Source organism: Parambassis ranga, chromosome 17, assembly GCF_900634625.1.
Source record: "Parambassis ranga chromosome 17, fParRan2.1, whole genome shotgun sequence".
In the NCBI taxonomy this organism is placed as follows: domain Eukaryota; kingdom Metazoa; phylum Chordata; class Actinopteri; family Ambassidae; genus Parambassis; species Parambassis ranga.
Window position 1 is genome coordinate 6367817 of NC_041037.1, and position 21438 is coordinate 6389254.

Below are 21438 nucleotides of genomic sequence, written 5' to 3' on the forward strand. Positions count from 1 at the left end.
GCTTAAACAGTTCTCATGTGGTTTTACAGTGCAATTTCACCACACACACATACCATCATCCTCATCATCATCATCATCATCCACTTCTTGACACTCAGTCCAATATAAAACAACAGGGACAGACACTTTTCTGGAATAACTGCAGATGAGGGTTAACCTCTTGAACTCTCAGATGTCTTTCACTGCTCCTGCTTCACGGCTGATGGCATCGTCGCTGCTTTTCTCTGCTGCACATGACATCTGTTTCTATTTTCAGGATTGGTTAGGCTTCTCAGAAATGCACGCATTTGGCACTATAGATCTTTGAGAATGATTCTCAATGTGCTTTTTGAATTGTGCTGCCCTGTAGGATGAACTCTGAAAACACCACCTGTCACTGCGTCCCTTTGCTCTGCTTATAAATGTGAGTTTGTTTATTAAAATAGCAGATAATAGGAGGCATTTTGCACTTTACTTCACAATACCTTTTATATTACCATTTGGTAAATGGCATGATTCACTGTTCGCCGACTCACTGTGCCTTTGTTAAAGTCTTTCTTTGTGAATTGCAAACATATTTTCTGCTTATAATGTATAAACTCCTCTTGGATTAGCTGTCACTGTTTTTCTGGGTTCATAAACAGTCGACTATTTAAAAGATGTCAGCACTATCAACCTGATGATCTTACAGAATATGATGCCGATAAAATTAGTTCACACATCAGTGCTGCATGAATATTAATGCAACTGTATGAAAATAACACAGACAGGAAATGTTTTACAGCACAATGAATACTAAGGTTTTCTAAGATATAAAATTCAGAAGCTGAAATCTCTAATTTACTAACATTCAAACCGCTGGGAGCCACTTTGGCAGCCATGTTTTCGCCTATATCTTCCAAGCTTTGCACACCTGGGCGTGGGCAATTTATCCAACTCTTCCTGGCAGATCCTGTCAGACTATATCAAATTGGATGTGAAGTGTCTGTGATTCTTCACAGATGTTCTGCGGGGTTTAAGTCCGAGCATCAGACACAGTCAGAGACTTTTCCTGAAGCCTCTTCAGTGTTGTGTGGCTGTTTGCTTTGGGGTCATTTTCATGCTGAAAGGTGAGCTATCACCCCTCGTTTCAGGTCGTGTTTACCCTGGTGAAGAGTTTCTTCAAATATCTGTCTGTATTTTATCAAGTTTAGAAACTTTGTCCATGCTGCAGATGAGCATCCCAAATAGTGGCACAAAGAGCCTGAAAACTTATATAAAAGGCAGTTTATACTCCTGATGTGTAATAAATTTGCCAACGTTTTACTTTTTAAATTTGTCATTATAGCTTGCGGATATATCAAACATCTACAACCTGTATAAGAATAAAGAATAGAAGCTTTCTATAGTAATTTTATCCCACTGCAATGTGATAGCTATTCTGAATAAATGAAAAGTGTCTATCGTGTGGCATTCCCATGTAATTAACACAGGCTAACTATGAGTGTGCACAAACAGAGATGCAGGCTTGCATGGCAATCTCTGTGATCACAGTCAGCGAGTAAAAAAAAAAAAAGAGAGAGCAGCTCCAGCCACCCGTATTAATCCAGCTGTTGATAACCTTGTTAGCAATTAGAACTGGTCTCTGCCTGCAGTGGTAAAGGTGGTTATAGGGTATGAAACGGCTCAGTGAACCATCCACGAGTTAATGAGGGGAGCGTGTACACATGAGAGTCAAACAGACAGCTCGACTGTCTGGGAGAGGCTCGGCTCTTTATGTCTTTAAATAGCTACATTGTAAGTTAGTTTCCATTAAATGTTTACAGTGATCCTGTGCATGTTATTGTCTCTGCGCAGTTCGTCTCACAGCAAAGCAAATCAATACTGATGCAGTGAGTTCACAGAGAAAAACAGAAGCGACATCAATACGCTGATTTATAGCTGCAGAGGTAAAGATTGTTTATGATAACGTGTGCAGACCTGTAGTGCTGGATTCATAAGACATTTATCTCCCTCTGTTATCACAGCCTGATATCAACAACACGCTGCTGCCTCTGATATCAACAATCACTTCAGACCTCTGACCGAGACCGAGCAAAAAAACAAAAAACTAAATGGTCAGATACTTTGGCAGGTTTGTAGATAACAGCCTTGTTTTTGCATCTGCTCACTTTTTAAAGGGAACAAAAATCTGAGCTGAAAATGGCAAAAATTGAAAAGGGATAGCGCTGCATGCAGCAGCCTCATGGTGAAGCACAGATCTATAAATGTGACGTCTGGATCTACTTCACATAACAGAAGAAAAAACATGTCTCTCAGCAGAATTGTTCCAGATGCTTTGACGCCAGACTGGGAAGCATATGAGTAAATATTTAGTTCCAGTTATGACAAATCCAGCACTGTGCTGGAGCACAGGAGGCAAAATTCTTTCAGACAGCCTACCTTTTTAATCTTAAATACATCTCCCACGGGCCCTGTAAGCTAATTCAGGCTGTGGCAATGTAGGATGCATGTGACTCAACAAGCTCCAATGGCTTCCCTCCTGTGCTTGACATTTCTGTCAACAGACACCCGATTATTCAGTTACGGGTCAAAGAGCTTTTCCCACAATCAAACACTGTTGGACATTTGCCTTTTTCACAGCAAAATCCTCAGTGAAACAGCTCCAGTGGAAATGGATAGGAGCATTAACCTTCTCTGTCAGCACGCCTGGATACATAACACGGATGCAAGAACAATGTGATCAATGTTTTTGTTGTTGCTGAGTGGTGGTCAACAGATCCGCCAGAACAGCTGCTATTTAAAGGTCCCATAATTTTAAGATGTAAACACGCCTCATAGAAAAAAAACACAGAATTCGGTCGATAAAACATCTTTACAGTTTATGTTAATAGAAAATATTGCTCAATATCATCCGAACCTCTGACAAATACAGCCGCAACATGGCGGACTTTTACCCAGGCCTCTGAAGTTCAAGTCCCCCTGACACCGCAAGCTGTTTTGTTTTCACCTAGTGTTAAAGGTAGGGTGGGAGATTTTGAAAACTCAGTGAGAGTCTGCCAGATTTTGAAAGTTAACACACGCCCCTTTCTCTCGGAGCTCACCCCGAAGCCACGCCTCCCAATCACATGGACGTGCATTACCTGAAGACGAGCTGCGGTCTGTGACTTCGGCCATCATGCACGTACCTCTCTGGTGCGAGCAGAGCAGGAAGAGAGTGACAACCAGCCAATACTCCGCACAGGGTCCACCCGGAGGATTGGCTGATGTTTTTAGCCTTTTATAGCTTCCACAGATGATTAATATTCTTCGTTTTAATGCGAAACTGCCGAATTAATTGGTTGCTATCAGATTGTAAAGAGAAGTTACACTAATTTAACAAAAAGTGCATCAGAATGAAATCTCCTACCTTACCTTTACGTGCTGTTTAAGGTTAGGGATTAAAACACGCCAATTCATATTAAACACATTTTCACAGACTGAAATCTCGAGCCAACATTGACTGACTTCATGACTTCCCCAGATCTACATCCTATATGAAGCCCCAGCAGTCTCCTTTCAGTATCTGATCTGTCTTAAATCTATTAATTCAATTACAGTTTTTCCTGTTAAAAGCACCCCCCTCTGCGCCATGAGTGTATTAAAAGTCTTAGACTGAAAAGTAGCTCTACATAGTTTAAAATAGCACCGCTCTCTCTCTCTCAGACAATCCACTGTTATTAAAGTGTCTTAGCTCTGATTGCTTCATCCGTGCAGTGCTTTATCCCTGTGTAAAATGTGGAGCGTTTCACCCACCTACTCAGCTGCTCAAGACCAAGCTTCAAAACTCAGGCTGTTGTTTCCAGACAAAACCCTGCAGAGACGCGCAGACCGACTTTATATGGATCCTTTGATTTCCCTGTTGCTCATCGTGTTTAAGTACGTAGCAAACTGTTCAGCTATAATGTTGACTCTTGTGAAGAGCTCTCAAAGTGCATCTGTGTACGAAGGGAAATCTTGACCTTTCTGGCTGTGTTTTAGATGCGGTGAGACGTTGCTGCCTGTCTGCATTAAGCCATCTCTTTCTTTTAGTCTTACAGCTGAATGCCTTACAGCCGATAACAATAAAAGCTGCATCAATAAATGAGAACGGCAGCCACTTTTTCACCGCCTTCTCTGCAGACACCACATTTAAATATACCTAGTGCACTGACAATTATAAAGGACAGAAAATCCCATGAGGGGAAGCAACAACCATTTTTTCCCCTCCAATCTATTTGTTGCTGTTTTCATTCTATTGTGAAACAGGGGGCCTAAAAGAATGAAGCATTTTTTTAAGGTCAAGCTTTCTTCACCCCCCTCTCCCCCTCTTCACCGCTCACTACTCTCTCTAATCCTCTCTCCCTCCCACTTTCCCTTTGTCTAACCATCTCTTTGTCTCTCTGCTCGCTGCTGAAGTGTGAAATGGATCTTTCCTGATCTCTGAGCACCTGGTTTCCAAGGGAACCAAGAGAGTTGTTTGAGTCAGGTTTGCAGTGAAGAAGGTGCTGGTTGCTACTGCACGGTACAGTAGGGACTAAGATTACTGCCCAGCATCATGTGGGAAACTGGGAGAGGATTAACAAATTGATTTATGGACGCTCTCAAATGTGACAGAAGGAGGGATAATATGGACATTTGAAACGAAAGCAAACCTTGACGGACACTGGACACTTGACACATGATATATCACTCCACTGTAATGTAGTCGCTGTCTGAGAAACATGGGGAGTATAGTAGCTGTTGGACATGTGAGGGTAAACTTTTCCTCTGGAACAGCATCAATAAATTATGGCCATTCATGAGTGAGATTAAGAATTCATGCCAGCTGGCTTCTGGTTCATGAATAGTCAGACATCGGCCTGTCTGCCTGTCTGTCTGTCTGTTTGTCTGTCTGTCTGTCATCTGGTGTCTTTGTCCACTCTGGAAAATTTGGTTTTTGGAAAAGTTACAACTCAGAACGGGAACAAAGGAAAGTGTTTGTTTTGATGCTGAGATCATTGGTGATCAGAGACTTCAGAACAGTCCACATTTAACAACAGGTCTGGCTCTTTAAATAACATGAACCTATGGCTTCTTGTTACAGTGAGCAAACTGAAGGAAAAACAGAGAGATGCAGTTTTCTTACGTAATGTGTAAGCTGAGAGTAAAGTTTGGCTCCAGTGGTGTTCTGTGCAGTCGTTTAAACAGGAGAGGACGTGAACTGAGAGCCATTATACAGCACTTAATAAATCCTTTATTATTTCCATTTTGCCAAAGTAATATATTCTCTTCATTATTCCCTGCTGATATTTGTCCAGAAAGCCGATAAGGCCAACGAAAATCAATAAATTTTTTTTGGATTAAATCTGTGTTAATGAGCAGGAAATCCACTTAAATTCTAATTAACTGCATGTATAGTGATGCTGTATTGTTTGTAGCAATATTTTTTAACAAATATTGTAAACTTCCTAATTTTAGGCAGACATCCCTCATGTAAAATTGAATTTTAAATTTGATCGATTACTTCTAAACCACATTTTCTATTTATATTCTCTTTTTTTCTTAATTATATGTATTATGATGTATTATATATATATATATATATATATATATATATATATATATTTATCTTCCTGCACAGTTGATGGTCTATTAAAGCACACTTTTTTATAAGTGCTGCATAAAGGTATTTATAAAGTTATCTGTCACATCTTAAAGAATCTGATTTGCATCTTGCAATACAATTAAACCACTGTAGCAGATTATGCAACCGATTAACTGTCTCCTGTAACCCGATCCTCCACTGACACAGCACAGCAGGCCTCAGAGTCATGTTCCCCTCAGTGCCGAGATTTTAAGAGATTGAATGTGCTGCTGAAAATTACATTGATACAAGAGGAATTATATATCAGCTGCAATGTCTTATATTAATTCTCATAGTTTGTCACTATAAGCTGCATCTGTCACATGACATCTGACCCATTATTATAACTTATAATACGATTAATGCTGCTGAACAAAAACTTCTAACCTACTTCTTTCCTTTGAATTCTAGAAGTAGGAGTGGCAGTAGTACGAGTTGTGGTGGTCTACTGACACCACTGATATATTGATGAAGCAAGTGAGAAGAAAACAAGTGCATTGAGTTGTTCTTTCACAACAAGTCAAAATAATATTAAATGATTTAGATAGTGGGCTTTTCATGCCATTATCTGAGTTCACTCGGAAATAAATTATTCAATAACTGATGAGATGCTTTTCCTCTTTCCTGGCCAGCACACTTAAATCCTTCGGGTCAGCCACAGACTTCCTATAGTTTATCAATCTTAAGTTAAATGAATGCCAACCAGTGTCTCATTTAAGAATACCACAATTAGTGTAGCACTCGTTATAACTCCATAACTCGTTGTTATGGAAAGCACTCCAAGAAGCTGTTATACACAATAACGATGAGTGTGTGTGTGTGTGTGTGTGGGCACAAGAGGAACAGGCAGGAGAATCATGAGAGTCAGAAGCATGGCAAAACAACTCTCTCTCTCTCTCACACACACACACAGTACTGTTACTGTGTCAATTCCTTTTTGACTGATGAACACAATGTTTCACAAACTTTAAAAGCAAGCAACCTTGCATCATTCCAGTTTTACTCTACATCTATCTCACCACCCAAAAAAAAACAGTTGCAACTCTTGCACCGCAGTTAAAGCTGGTTTTGAACTGGCATGTGCCCCTGAACGTAGCATGAATCCACCCTCCCTACCATTAACCATTCACCATTAACCATTCATTCTGCAGAAACAACTTTGTTTTCAAATCACTGGTTGTGTGTCCGCACATGTAACCTTGGTCAAACCACAGAAAAACTAGTGATTCCTAGTCATATTAGTACGTAAGAAGTAGTAGAGAAAATACATATTTTGTAGTACATCCTGCATTGTGTGTATTGTGTACTACATATCAGTCCATATACACCATAAGTGGTGTATATACTCTGTCCTACATACTAGGCAGTATATTTAGTAGTATATACTAAATCGTATAGCTACATACTCTATGATATGCTTAGTATATACTACATATAATAAGTATATAAGTAGAGTTTGGACTTTGAACTTAAATGTTATCCTAACAATTTATTCCTACAAAGAAGCTACTTTTGTGGTTACTGTATTTGTTAAAGGAGCCCAGTTTGTTGCCACAATTGAAAGTGCATTGATTTCCTACAACCCTTCCGGAAGTTAATTGTTTCTGAAAATCCACAAAACAAATGGGGAGGAAATCCATCCCAGTCAGTGTAGAATAAATGAATATTTGAGTGCATGCTTCAGAGAATTGAAGTGAGAAGCTGCAGGAGGAGATCCAAAAAAAAAAAAAAGTAGGAAACGGATGTTGTTTTGACAAAAAAAGAAAAAACAGACAAAAATGAGAGAGGTATTTTCTTGGCTTTGTGTGGCTTTTTTCTTGTACTTTGAAAGAATTAATAAGATGCTGTGAGAAACTGTGAAGGAGATGAAAACGTAACAACAAGGCACTGTTAACTCTATCAAGAGGACAAAGGAAAGATGAAGGAAAAGTAGCATTTTCTCAGAGGATGAAGACTACCGCCTGCCTTTGGACAAAACTGGCACAGTATCTTTTAATCATCAGATGAACTGCAGCACACAACAACCTGAGAGAAGTTCATTAAAGAATAGAACGTGGCTCTTGCTGTTTTTTTTCTTTTCGTTTTTTTTTTCAAAGTAAATGTTTTCAAATGTTGAATATTAAATCCATTTTGTAAAATGGGAAGAGACCTATTATCCTTTCAGAATAATAATATGCAGACTAAATGGATGGAACATGATGAAAGTTTACATAAAATCTTGTTGATAGCATTGAAATTGTATTTAATGACAGCAGAGTTTTTCTTTAAAGCCGTGCATGCTGTTCATGTATTCATCTCATCCATTTCTTTTATTTATTTATTTTTTGATTTTGGTGCATGTGTCACCTTTGGTCTCTTCAGCCTGGAAGGTACTTGTGTTTCAAATGACAGTGTGACTATACTCTGCTGTTAGAAATGGAATACAGTGTTAAAAAATAGATGCTACCTTGAATAAGGCGACGCTGTGACGTTGAAAAGCAGGCAGTAATGGAGGAGATATGATCAAAAACAACCAACTGAATATCAGAGTGAAGCAAAACATTGTGTAATTTCAGCGAGCTTTGAAAAGCAGCATAATCAGCAACAAAAGAGGCAGTGATGGTGTGTCAGATAAAGAATGCTGAGGTGCAGGTGAAGCCTGTTTCCCTTTCCTTAATGAGGGCAGTTGCATGTTCAATAGAGAAGAAGAATTACATTTTTTCAGCCTTTCAAGGTGAGTTTCAGCACGGAACTGCATTACAGCCACTGTCAGCAGCCGTGATGAGGCAGAGGGCTGCAGTTCAGACCTCGGATGTGCTTTTCTGCCTGCATGGTTCTTCCTTTGCTATGATGATCTTCATCTCTCTGCATCATTAAAAGAACAGACACACAGGCGGACACTCTCTTCTGAAACTGATATTAGCAACAGGCAAGGTCGCTGCTGAAGCTACGGTGTCAGTGTGAGGGGGAGAGTATGTTTTCCAACAGGAAGCAGTGAAGTTGAGGTGTATCTCGGATATGAAAGTCACCTGGAGCGAATACAGATGTATCATTCCCTTTCAACAAACATGAAATGATTGCTGTGCAGTAATAAGTGCGTGTTATGAGACTCACACTGATGTACAGATAGGCATGGGTGGATTTCACTTTCTGTAAGCTCCCCTTTTTTCAAGTCTGACATCCAATTTCCCCTCAACCTTCAAAAGGGCTCCCCCCCCGCCCCTGATTTTTTTTCTTTTTCTTTTTTTTTTAATCTGAACATGGTTAAAAACCTGCCATCCTGTCAGCTCTGAACTCCCACTTTCACACATATATAAACAGGACGCAAAAATACGCACTTTACATTTAAAAAAAAAGAGGAACGGTGCAGAATAAACTGTAAAATGCACCAAAACATCTCATCACTTTGACAAATACCAAACTTAATTGCACTTCATTCGGCTATTAACAGGAACCTTCACCTCAACATGTCCATGGCAGCATTTTTAAAAACACAAACACTTCACAATCAACAGCTGTTACACAACTGTTGTGGATTTTTTTGTGGTGTCCTCACTCCATACAAGCACATACCAGTGTATTTTGGTGAAGCACCTAAATTATGATATCAATGGCAGTTATATAAACCCACAAGTTGATTTGAGTTTGTACACAGTGTACCCTATAGCCTCATCCAGAGCACAAATTAAACTCAATGAACACCACAGAGCAATTAACACCCACACTATGTCTAGATTTATAGCTACCACAGGGAAAGACAACACTGCGCACTGTTTGTTCCAAATTGTTCATGAAAACAAGACACCAACAGGCTGTTATGGTAAAGAAGCTACACCTGTGTGTGGTCTGAAGTTACAATAGAAGTTCATTAAACATTTATGCAGAAGTTAAAAAGTGGTGCATACTGTACATCTAAACTGCAGCAAACCCAGCCAATACCAATCATTATAATTCAAACACAACCAGTGAAATAAAAAAAATGCAGGAATAGAAACCGGGCTTTGATTTATCTCGGTAAAGTCATCTGTCAACAGCGCCGCTGCGCCACGCTGTTTGAGACACACAGAAGCGCCTAAACACGCAGGAAACACGCGCGATAATCAGAAGAAGCAGCTCCTCTGAAGACCTACCGGATCCTGCTGCTGCTGCTGAACCACTTTCCCCGGCCCGTTCGCGTCTTTTCCAGAAGTCATGACGGTAAATGAAGAGGATGAGCGCTCACCGACGTCCGCTGCTGACAGGTAGGCAGAATAATGAAGCGAAGCGGTGGGATGCAAACACACGCACACTCATATACACACACATACACACTCGAGAGAGAGAGAGAGAGAGAGAGAGAGAGAGATGCGCCCAAAGTGTTCAAGGATATCCAGTGATTTGCTAAAATAATAACCGTGGGTGCAGACGGCGCAGAGTTCAGCAGCTGATGTGCAGAGAGCTGTGGAGCGCGGCGGTGTGGGAGGTTCCGTTTACCTCTTTGCAGAGTCTCACCACAAACAGCTGAATGAGCTCCCCAAACCTACATTTAATGCGTATTTTCCAAATTTGCGCATTTGGAAACACTGGTTTCCATTTTTACGCACAAGAACCAGATGATCTTTTTAGCACCAAAGCATAAAATTAAACAGCATATTTATTTAATATAGCTTTTCCTTTTCATAGGAAAACGGCTACAACATCAGACTAAACAGACAACTGAAGGCAAAATCACTAAACTTTGCAGCCCCAAGTGTAAAAACATAAAAACCCGGACCTCTCTGCTCTCTGAAAGTGCAGGGTTTGCATCGTTCTATCCCCCCCTCACTACAATACAGAGGAGAGCTCAAGGTTCTGTCCTTCCACCTGGACCTATATTTAGTTATACCAAACTCCACTTCTCACTGCTGAGCTCAGAGCACACAGCAACTGATAATATGGAGTCTTGTCTGTTTGTATCAAATCACTGTGGGCATTCATTACTGGCAAGTCCATTACACAGGGAATGGAAACAGGAATCAATGCAAGAAGAACAAAATACTTGCAGTTATCAGTGTGGTTATGTCCAGATGGGATTTTTAGTCTCATCTTCCCAGTTAGTGCTAGAGTTAGAAAACACTGATGATTGACAATGTTCTTTACGTTTCAGTCTAGGGAGTAGGAGAGAAAAAAATTTGTATAGCATGTCTATATCTATAAAAAATCATATTCACTGCTGTTGTATTGTCTGCCAATAAAACAAAGGGGTTGCTGCTGGCCCTGCGCTTGAGAAGCACCGTCCTCCCACACTGAGCAGAAAATAGTTCCAGTTCCTATAACAAAACATTGTTTGTACTGTTACTCTCTCACCGTGTGTCACATGTCTGTGCACACACCATCCACATTCTTGTTAGCACAGCTTGTCTGCCTATTTGTGCTGCACACACACACACACACGTACACACACGCCACACATGCACAAACACACAGAACACAAGAGTTTTCTTCAGAAGCCATGCACAGTCTGTAACGGTGCTCCTGGCCTTTTGAACCAGTCATCTGTTGGAGCAAAAGGAACGAAACTATTTCAGATAAGAAAGAGAGAAAAGTCCATGATGTGCGTATCTGGCACCTTGGAAGAGATGTTTCGTATCAGTGTGAGTGAAAGGGTCACAGCCTAATATGCAGACTAGTGGGTATAATAACATGCAAGGAGTTCACTGTTCATAGCTCATCATGTGTTTCACTGTGCTTATTTATAATGACAAATAATAAAGAACCCACTCCAGAAAAGTAAACCATGCATTCGGTGGTATTCTACATCTCTGTCACTTGCTTGAACATTTCAGGCTTGAAAGGATGGCATGCAGCCAGACAGGGAGATGTTCAGCCCAGGCTATTACAACATAATGTTTTGGTCTGAAGAGTCAGCATTTTGAAAATTCATTCACATCTTCTAAGGACAAATCACTTCAGCATTTCTGTTCTCTCATGTAACTACCTCTACACTTGAGGTCATAGCATGTTCTTAGTGCTGGATCTGTTATTCTTTGAATGATTTTTTGCAGAGTTTGTACCATAGCTCCAATGCCTGCTGTCTTCTGTCAGCTCCCAATGACACAGTGAGACGAATTCAGAGCAGTACACTACGGGCTGCGACTATTTAACAAAAGATGAAAGAAGACCTCAAAACGTGGGTGAGAATGGGACTCTTCCAAGCGATTCATGTTCAACACTTTGTTTAGATAAGAGTTTGAAGAGTTAAATATATATTAGAAAGTTTGTCTGCCAGTATCCTTGGAAGACCAAGAATCAATCTATATGGAGGGGCAGGGGCCAAAAATAACTTAACATTGATTTTTTGTTTTGTGTGTCCCATTGTAGGTCTCTTCAAGTTGATAACATGCAGAGCAAAGAGAGAGGAGATGGGATGGAAAACTGGACTTTTTATGAGCAAGTCATTGTTTTTTTTATATCACCATACACTGCAGTGGAAACACTAAACGGTCTGATTAGGGGCTGTTCTTGTTAACAGAGTTCCAGCAGTTGCTAAACATACACTGGCCTTATTTTAATGTATCAAATTAGCAAGAAAGCATTAATGCAGCGTATACAGTATATACACTTAATAAGATAATGGGCAGCATATTGGGGTTAATGGCTTTAGCTGACCCCTCTGAAGCTTTACAGAAACAGGGCAAAAAAGGGAAAAATAGAAAGTAATGAATACACAAGAAGTATCAAGAGTTAAATGCATAAGAATTTGAAACTCAAAAGGCCATGCACTGTCCCAAACACAGCATTTGGTGCTGCTGTCACTGCACAGCTCCACACATGGCCTGAGGGAGCTGCATGACCAGCTCACTGCCAAGACTGATTTCAGCACCATGGCTGTGGACAGCTCCACTGACAGCAGCAGAAAGCCTGCTTACGGTTTAATCCTCACTGTGTGACAGTCTGCGTCCTCCCTTTATTATCTGTTTTTACTGTGAGCTTCTTCACAGTCACTCTGTGAAAACTTAACGATCACCTGACTGTCAGCGGAGGAAAACTCCTGACAATTAGCTGCACAAAAAGTTTTTTTTTTTTTAAGGGAAGTGTCAGCCGTTTACAAGATAAATACCAAAACATGGGGAGTGCTGAAAAGAGCAGCCAAGCTCTAAAAGGCAAGTGAAGAGGGCCACAACGATTGATCAATGCAACACATTAGATGTAGGTCCCTGACAACAATGACCCCCCCCCCCCCCCGCAACAAACAAACAAACAAACAAACAAACAGCAAGACAATCCAGCTTAAATTGGGTCAGAGCATGCCAGCAAAGTGTTTTTTTTTTCAACACATGCTCAACTTTAAACCACTTTTTTTATCAGCTCACTGACATTATTTTCATTTATATTCGGCTTAATTATGTGGTTTATCAGCTGGGTGAGGCAATATCTGTAGTCAGCACCTGTCAAATTAATTGTGTCTACCAAACTTAAAAAAACTTTTTTTTGTTTTGCTGACGTTATTGTCACTGTCTGTGTCTTCCTTCCAACATACCAACATACAGCCATTTCTAGAACTGTCAATAAACAGTGTGAGCAACTTCAACTGCATGCTAGCTCCCCCCAGTGATCATTGCCTGTCTGACATCTTTATCTTGGTCAAAAATCAAGAATCAGTATTCCTTTTAGAGTTGAGCCTGTGAAACATGGCAGAATTATAAAGATAATTGCAGGTTGTCAAGGTCATGGAGTTATAAATAAAAATAAATTGCAGGAAAAGCTGAATGTGGGAAGTAAGAGTCTGAATATGCAGCCACATCAATCAATCTGTCAGTTAAGACTGAAGAGAAAGAAGAGCGGGGAAAAAATAAGAAGCAGAGACAAGGATGCCTAACAAAGGCCGGGGCAGTTTTTTTGTTGGATAACCAATCATTATCAGCTGTAGTCTCTCCACAGGCCAAACAGCAGAGCAGAATGCCCGACAAAGCTGCAGCAGCCACTTAAAGCCAACAGTGCTAAACCATTATCCACCATGTTTGCATAAATGCATCCCTGAGGGTGTTTTTTTTTTTAGACAGCACAGCACCACTATGGTGATGAATGGGGGTGCACACAGAGTGTCATCAACACCTGTGCAATCTAATGCAATACAATACAGCAGATTTGCAATAAATGTCACCTCTGCAAAGCATATCATTCACACATTTAGTCTAATGAAGAGGAAACATGACATCTCTGTGGTAGGTATGGGAGCTGTAGTTTTGTAAGTCATTATTCAGCAAGAAACCATTTTAATTTGACTTCCAGGGGAGCGATGTGAGCCAACACTGAGGTCATTTTTCATAGTCATTTCCTAATAGAAATAATATATGAACAAAAACAAAAACAGAACTTTATGTGCTTGTTTCATTCTCACATTATCTATTGTAAAACTAAGTGTGTGAGATCCCAAATCGATACAGTCTCCTAGATTGCATCAGTAATCTTATGGATTATTAATGGCTGCTCAATGCTGAAATCAAATGTTCACAGCTACAATCTTTCCCTGCTGGAACAATCAAAGCAATCCCAGTCTAAATAATATATGATAATAACCATGAGTGGATGATAAAAATTCTGCATTCTTTAAAGTATAACACTGGCAAAAAAATAATGTGACAAGACAAGAAGCAATACTGTTTACCTTGCATAATGAATAATGTTTAAGTTGAGGCAACTATACTCACAGACCTGAGGCACCACTGTGACTCATATTCAGTCAATATATATTATATCTGAGGCTGGGATCATGCAACGTTTTCTTATTGTATAACAGTCAAAGGTTACACTCCATGGCGTGTCTGTTTTTTCGGGGTTAACAGTTCATGCTTGTCAGCTCCTGAGCAGGACAGGTGTCACATTCGGTCTCTCATCCTGACTGACTGGGTCCTTTTTCTAAAATCCCTGCACCTGTTCTTTAAAAACACACACACCAAACCTGTGTTCTGTGTGTGAGCAGCTCCTCATCTTTGTGTGGTTATTCCATGAGCTTTGTTCATTGGTTGTTAGACACTATAAACAGCAGGACAGAGACACAGCCCCATGTAAAATGGCTGCCACTGTCTTGCCAGTTTCTGTTGTGGTAATTCTTTATATTAGACGGCTTTATTTTCCTGTTTGCTATTTCCTTCACTAAACTAAATACAATACTTTCTCATTTCCATTCACCACAACAGAGCGGGGACTTTAACGTCAGCTCCAAAAAGAGTAAGAATAGGAGCGGAGGGATTTGATTTCCTAAAGCATCGGGACAGCTTAAGCTGGAAGGAAGCAATTGACCTCTGGGTAACTCTGGTAGTGAAAAGAATTAGTCATCCCAAATAAAAAACAGCCAGTCTATTTTCTGCAATCTATTTTAAATTATAGTCTACTTTATAGAAATCTGCAAGTAAAACACATGTTTTTAAAAAATATATATTTTTATTGTCTGTGCTTTGAATCCTGCCTTCCTGCCTGTCAGACAGTGTTTGGACGACTGAGACTTGTCTCTGAGGGTTTTTTTTTTGTATGACCCTGACCAATTATTGTATCCCATGGCAATTAAAAAAATCTAAATCTGTATTTTAAAGTTGTTCTGTATGTACATTGCACGTAAAAGCCCTATCAATTGAGTGCTGCTGATTTAGTAACAAGCTGTTTCCATTCAGCCGTGCTGCCAGCTGTCAGCACAGCCAGCTCAATCACCAGTCACGTCCCCTTCGCCCTCTGGCCTGCTGTGACTCCTTCAGCTGTGCAGCTGGCAGCAGAGTAAATGCCGCCGTTAAAACACAGGTTAAGGACGGAGACGGCGTGTGGGTGCAGCGGCACCTCGTAGCTCATCACAGATCGTTACTGTACTTTAAGGTCATCAATTCAGCCCAGAGAAAATACGCCTCCATGTGTCTCGTGGAGTGATGAAAGTTTTTCAGACCGCAGGCAGAGGCAGTTTTTCACTGTCTGGACATTACAGAGGGGTAATTAACAAGTCCGCAAGTCTTTAATCAGACTCATTAATGGTCTTTTACCAAGAGAGGACTTTACGGAGGAAACAATTAATCTACTATTGTGTAGTCTGGAGGTGTTTGGACACACACAATCATCACATACACACACTTTTAAAAATGGAGTGATTCCCATGCCTTTGAACCTTTCTCCTTGACCCTCATAAATACTTGACTGTTTTTCTGGGATGGTTGCCCTGCTGGTTAACTTACTTGTTAAAGCATCATGTAGCTCACATTACTCAGTGACACTAAAGCTCGAGGGCGTGTTTTATTTGTAACAAAAACTTTAAAATCAATACAGATTTATTTTAATACAGTAGCTAGGATATGGTGCTGCTGGCTTGTGTGTTTTTTGTGGTTTATTGCCTTATAATTATCTCCACAGGCAGACGTGTTTTTTTTCCCTTATGTTGGCTGCTGACATTTACACCAATGATGTGAACATGGCGAGTGCATCCTCCCACCGCCTACCTGACTCCCAGCAGAGCATCTCATAACACCTGCAGAGAAGTAAAGCAAATAATTCCTGTTTCCTGTTTTTTTCTCCATTATTCAGTTTGCATTATGGCAGTTTCACACCATTACTCTTGACTGTATTCTTTATGCTCTACAGTACAGTGTTGCTGTCAGCCCAGTGAAGTCATTTTCATATATTTCACATGCAGCAACCCAGAAATATTTGGCTCCTGTGAACTCTAAACAACAGAACTCTCCTAGCTGCACATCGCTACTTTCAAGTCTGAGACATTCTCCTGAGGAACAAAGATTATGTTGTCCCCACAGCACACCACAGAGCAGCAGGGAAGCAACTCCTCTGTAAAAGCCTCCTAACTCTAACAGGAATAACAGATCTATATAGACCACTGTGTGACAACAAAAAAAATGACTCTCTCTGAAAATGGGACTCTTCCAACAGGAAACTGCACCGCTGGAGAAAATAACTGTGAGGGGAACAGTTTTATAGTTTTATCCTAAGGGTCACCAATAATGGAGGCTCACAATGTGGTGCTAATTCAGCTCTAACAGACGATCTCAGTGGTCCTTTTATAGGACATGCAGACTCTCAGTGAGGCATTTTTCTCTTTTTTTCCCCCTGCTGTTACATTATGTTGAACTTATAATCTCACTTCAAGGCTGCTGGGACCTCGTTATAAATTCAGGACTCCGCAGCCTCCACAAGACACCAGATGCTGCCACATTACAGACTTTCATATTTCCAATCTGCAGCAGAAGTGTAGTCATATCTTAAAACCTTGCAGTGCTTATAGGCGACAAAAGTTATAATGAGGCACTGTAGAGTCATGAAGGTGTGAACAGTACAGAGAAGAAAATGAATGTCCGCACAAGACCGGCAGACACAACAGCAGCAGAATAATAATTTGATATTTCGATCAAGTTTGGCTCAAAAAAGAGATTATTAAAGATTATTAAAGGCGAAAATAAATCAAAAACTTTAACAAAGATAAATTCCAGATGCTTCTACATGAATAGAAAAATTGTATTGTGTTCATTGTTCTTTACAAAAGTCTGGAAGAATATGGCCAAATCATTTTTGATCCCATTAATTATAAATATATGAGTTTTGAGCAACAAGTTGTAGATTGCTGTCAATAATGTAAAATAGCATATTATAGCAAATAGGAACAGCAGTTAACATTCAAAACAAAGGTGCAGATTTGCTTTTGACATTGGTGGGGACCTAAGATTCCAACAGAATTTTTAACCCTTCCTGCACCCAATGAGAATCTGATTTTTTTGATTGGGGATCAAATTATTGGTGGTATTGCGTCCCCTCCGTCCATGCTAAAACTACGCCCTTGATTGAAAAGCATGAAGAGTTGAAACTTCACTTTACATTATGATAATGACTATTTACCCTTCTCACCATTTTCAAGTAGATTTGAGTAGTAGTAGTTGATCCATAATGTGCGAGGCATCGCCGCCATCTCTGCATATTTTTTCTCTGAGTCATGTTGACATCCAACTGAACTACAGTGCAGTATGGCTCGTCGCTTAAAAGCTGTCAAACTCTCTTACAGATCTTGCGTCTCTGCTGGGATTTCACCTGCCCTCTCACATCAAACATTTTAATCAGAAGCATCCCTCACATGAGGGAACACCCCACCAGGGTAGAAGTTTCTGCCAAAGTTTATCCCTCTTGCCACAATAATTGTAATCTTATTTCTGATTACTGCCTTCTTATCACAAGTCCCTCCAGACTGGAATGCATCCATCTGGACCATGATTGGCTGAGCTAGTTTTAACACAAAGTTATTCTAGTGTTGTGCTCTATTAAATGAAAAACAAAACAAAAAACAGTCAACCTCCAATCCAAGTAACAGCAAGAAAAACACAAACATCCATTTACATTATTTTGTGTGTGTGCAAAAAAAAACACCTCAGTGTCTCTTGAGTTCATTTCTTCAAAGATTGCTGTAATTTACAGACATCCCCCAAAGGCACCTTGCACAAACACAAACGAGCGTCTATCGACTGAATGTATTAAGAGTCAGATAATAAAAAAGAAAATTATGTCAACAAGGAAACAGTAAAGTTGTTCATTAAGAATAGCTCACAGGCAGCTGGGATATATATAAATAAAAAAAAGGGACAAGCGGGGTGAGTCAGCACGCATTCAGAGAGCATTAACCCATCTGCTGATGCGCTCCTTGTAAAACAGACTTACGAGCTTCATGAACTTTATGTGAGCTCATCAATGGCTTACAAGAGGGTCGTAAAATTAAACAAAAAGAAAAAAGTGAAATGTTAATGCCACATTCTGTCAAGTAGTTAGAGGAAGTTGTTGGAGAAAAAGCACAGCAAAGGGTAATAAATGAAACAACATGCGCTGTGAGTTCAGCTCAGGGAGTGACAAATCATAACAAACAAAGTCACAGGTGTTTAAAATGAGACTCAAGGGGTCAAAAGGAAAAGAATGAATCACCTACAGCAGAGGATAATTAATATATCAGTGCTGTTCTATCCTTTTTCAGGACACAGTGGTAGAGGTACTGAGGGGAATGATTAAAAGCAAATTAGAAGCATCTGCATGAACAGTTACCCATTCATCCCCGCTTTCAAAAAGGTTTTCATCATCAGGCTACTCCACCTCTCCACCCATCCCCACTGACTAACAAAAAAAATTCCAATCTCATTTAGGTTTAATTATTCTCTCAGTTTTCACTTATTAGTACTTCACACCAGTTTCTGTCATTTCAGAGAACATCTACATCCCTTTTCTGAGTTAGTCTTCTGAACCATCTAACTAAAAACATTTACATTTATGGGCTTTCATTTTGTAGTTCTGGGAGTAAACAGTCAGCAATGGACAAGGGGCTTTAAAAAGGTTACTTAGCACCACCTGTCAGTGGCCCACTATTACAGGCTCCTTCAACCAATCCACAAATCTCTGAAGAGGAATCATAACAAGCTGCTAAGGATCTATAAAAGCCCACTGGTACCACTGTTTACATTTTTATAACTGCCAGCACCTCCTTAAAAGACGCTGATTGGTCCAAACCATCAATGAATAAACAAAACCACATGAAGCACTGCTGGCCTTCATCCGGGCCTGATGAAATGGATGTGCTCCACAAATGGCCCACATGTAAAATAGCAAATGTGGCCCACAATTCCCAGAGCGAAGGTGGGCCTCTTTGGCTGAGATGAGTTTCTCTTCATACCATGTATTTTTGATGAGACCCTAAAGTGGCCCATACACAACATACCAAATGTCTCTTAGGTGCAAATTTAACACATTATTCATTCCACTGCAAGAAGTCATTCAGGGGCCAATAACTGTATGGAATTTATCATAGACTCAAACTGTGATCTAACATTCTAACAACAAAAATTACAACTTGTCTTACAACTTGACAGAAGTTTAGGAACACAATATGACATTTCTAAATAGCCTCAACATTGTTTTTTTTTTTACTATTGTAATTATTTGTACTTATATATTATAACGTGGAAATGTGGGAATATGGTTACATTTGAGTGTGATTCTCCCATTTCCGAGGCGCAGTAAATGCAGCATTAACGTCTTGAGCACACACCAAACATGGCACAAGCTGGTGTCAGAGCGGAGTGCGAGTGTATGTGGACTCGGGGGAGGTGAATTGAGAAGGGACTACTTGTTGAAGACGGCACCGCGGTCATTGTCAGGTGAGCTAGAAATTTCATTTTAAACGTGTATTTTTGCTGTTCACGCGTTTTGATATGGATCCACGTTATGCGCTAGTTTGCTAGTGTTTACTGAGTTACTTGCTAGCTAGCTAGCTAAACCGCCAATTTGCTAATTTGCTGTTACCATTAGTCTGCAAGAGCCTGACCCGGAAGGGCCCAGTCAAGGCAGCTGTGAAACCTCAGTTTTCCCTGTGTTTTTGTTTATTTGAAATCTATTAACAGTGTTAATTAGTGCCAAAGCCCGAGACAATGGATATAGTTTTGTTGTTGTTGCCATATTCAAATACATTTATTCCAGTATATTTCCTACTATGGTACATTTCTGCAAGTTTTACTCCGTGGGGTATATTATTTCATGTTTTTAATTTATCATTTATTTATTTTGGACCATTTATGGACGTATTGAAGTTTAAGTTATGTTGAGCATTGCAGCATTACATAGTTACAGGTGCAGTTTTTCTTGCCAGATGAGATAATGATTTACAGTTCATAATTTTCAATCATTTACACTCATTTTTACACTCAAAATGTTCACCATTTTCAGCAAGTGGTTGTGTGTTGCTCATGGTCCAGACATGGACAATACTGTTGGTTTTGCTTCTGTGGTCTGTCCAATATGTCTCCTACTTCTGGCAAACAGAAGTGGACCACTCAGGTGCCATCACTTCAGATAAAAGCCCTGGCTGTGAACCAGATTTCGGGCAGATATTGGGCCTGTTGTGGTTTATTTGTTTCATTTTTGGATGAGATGTGGTTATGGTCTGGCCTGCTTGTTGCCCACATATGAAAAACAGGTGTGGACAATTTAAGTGCGATGACTCCATGCAGTATGTGGGCCAGATGGGTGTTAGCCAGAGTTGTAGTTAGGGCTACAGTAAAAATGAATGTTGCCCAGATTTGGGCCTGTTTTGGTTTATTTGGTTCATTTTTGGTTGAGATGTGGTTATGGTCTGGCCTGCTTGTGGGCCAGATGTGTCAAACACATATGGATCAATTGAGTCATTCCACACCATAAGTGAGCCAGATTTTGGCACACCAGTTCTGCTATCTGAGTCTGCTCTGCTCAGTGAGAAGTTTTATTCTGTCAGCCTTTAAGGACTGTACAGAGAAGTTAGTGGTACCAAAACATTGATGGTGAAAATAAGCACAAATAAGGCTAAGCACTATTTTTTGTAATGCTGATCAAGTTTTATCAACACTGTAACTATAGCTGAGTAGTAATCTCATTGCAGTTCACCCTGAGAGCAGGTGGGGACCCAATTCGACCAAATTATTATTTGAGACATCCCATTCATCAATGTAAACTTCACTGTGTCACTAAAGCAAATATCATGAATAAGTACCACAAGTATTCGTGCTGAATTCTTATGCAATCCAACCAATATGTCTCACACTGCCATCCCATAGCATTGGCATGTCTTAAAAAAATGAAAACAGCAATATGTCTATTAGGTCGCAGCAGCAGCAGTGATGGTGATGCTACCCTAAAATCTATGAAAACATTGTGAGAGCTCTCTGCTGGGCTCGTCCTCTCAGTGGATTTAGATGCAGTTTTGAAACACTGGTGTCAAACTCAAAATCATGTCAAAGCAAATGCATATTTCAGGCATCGAGGCAGTTACAAGGACAAAACCCCAGGATGCCCAGTTAGATCAGTATCAGCTGCTGAGCTGTAGCCTGAGTCCATCAGAGCCAGACAGTGTC

At 40.1% G+C, this 21438-nt stretch overlaps 1 protein-coding gene across 1 annotated transcript in view; it reads right to left on the minus strand.

Moving 5' to 3' along the window:
* Positions 1-21438, minus strand: part of LOC114449218 (dipeptidyl aminopeptidase-like protein 6) — a 57344-nt gene that overhangs the window by 23288 nt on the left and 12618 nt on the right. The window lies entirely within an intron of this gene.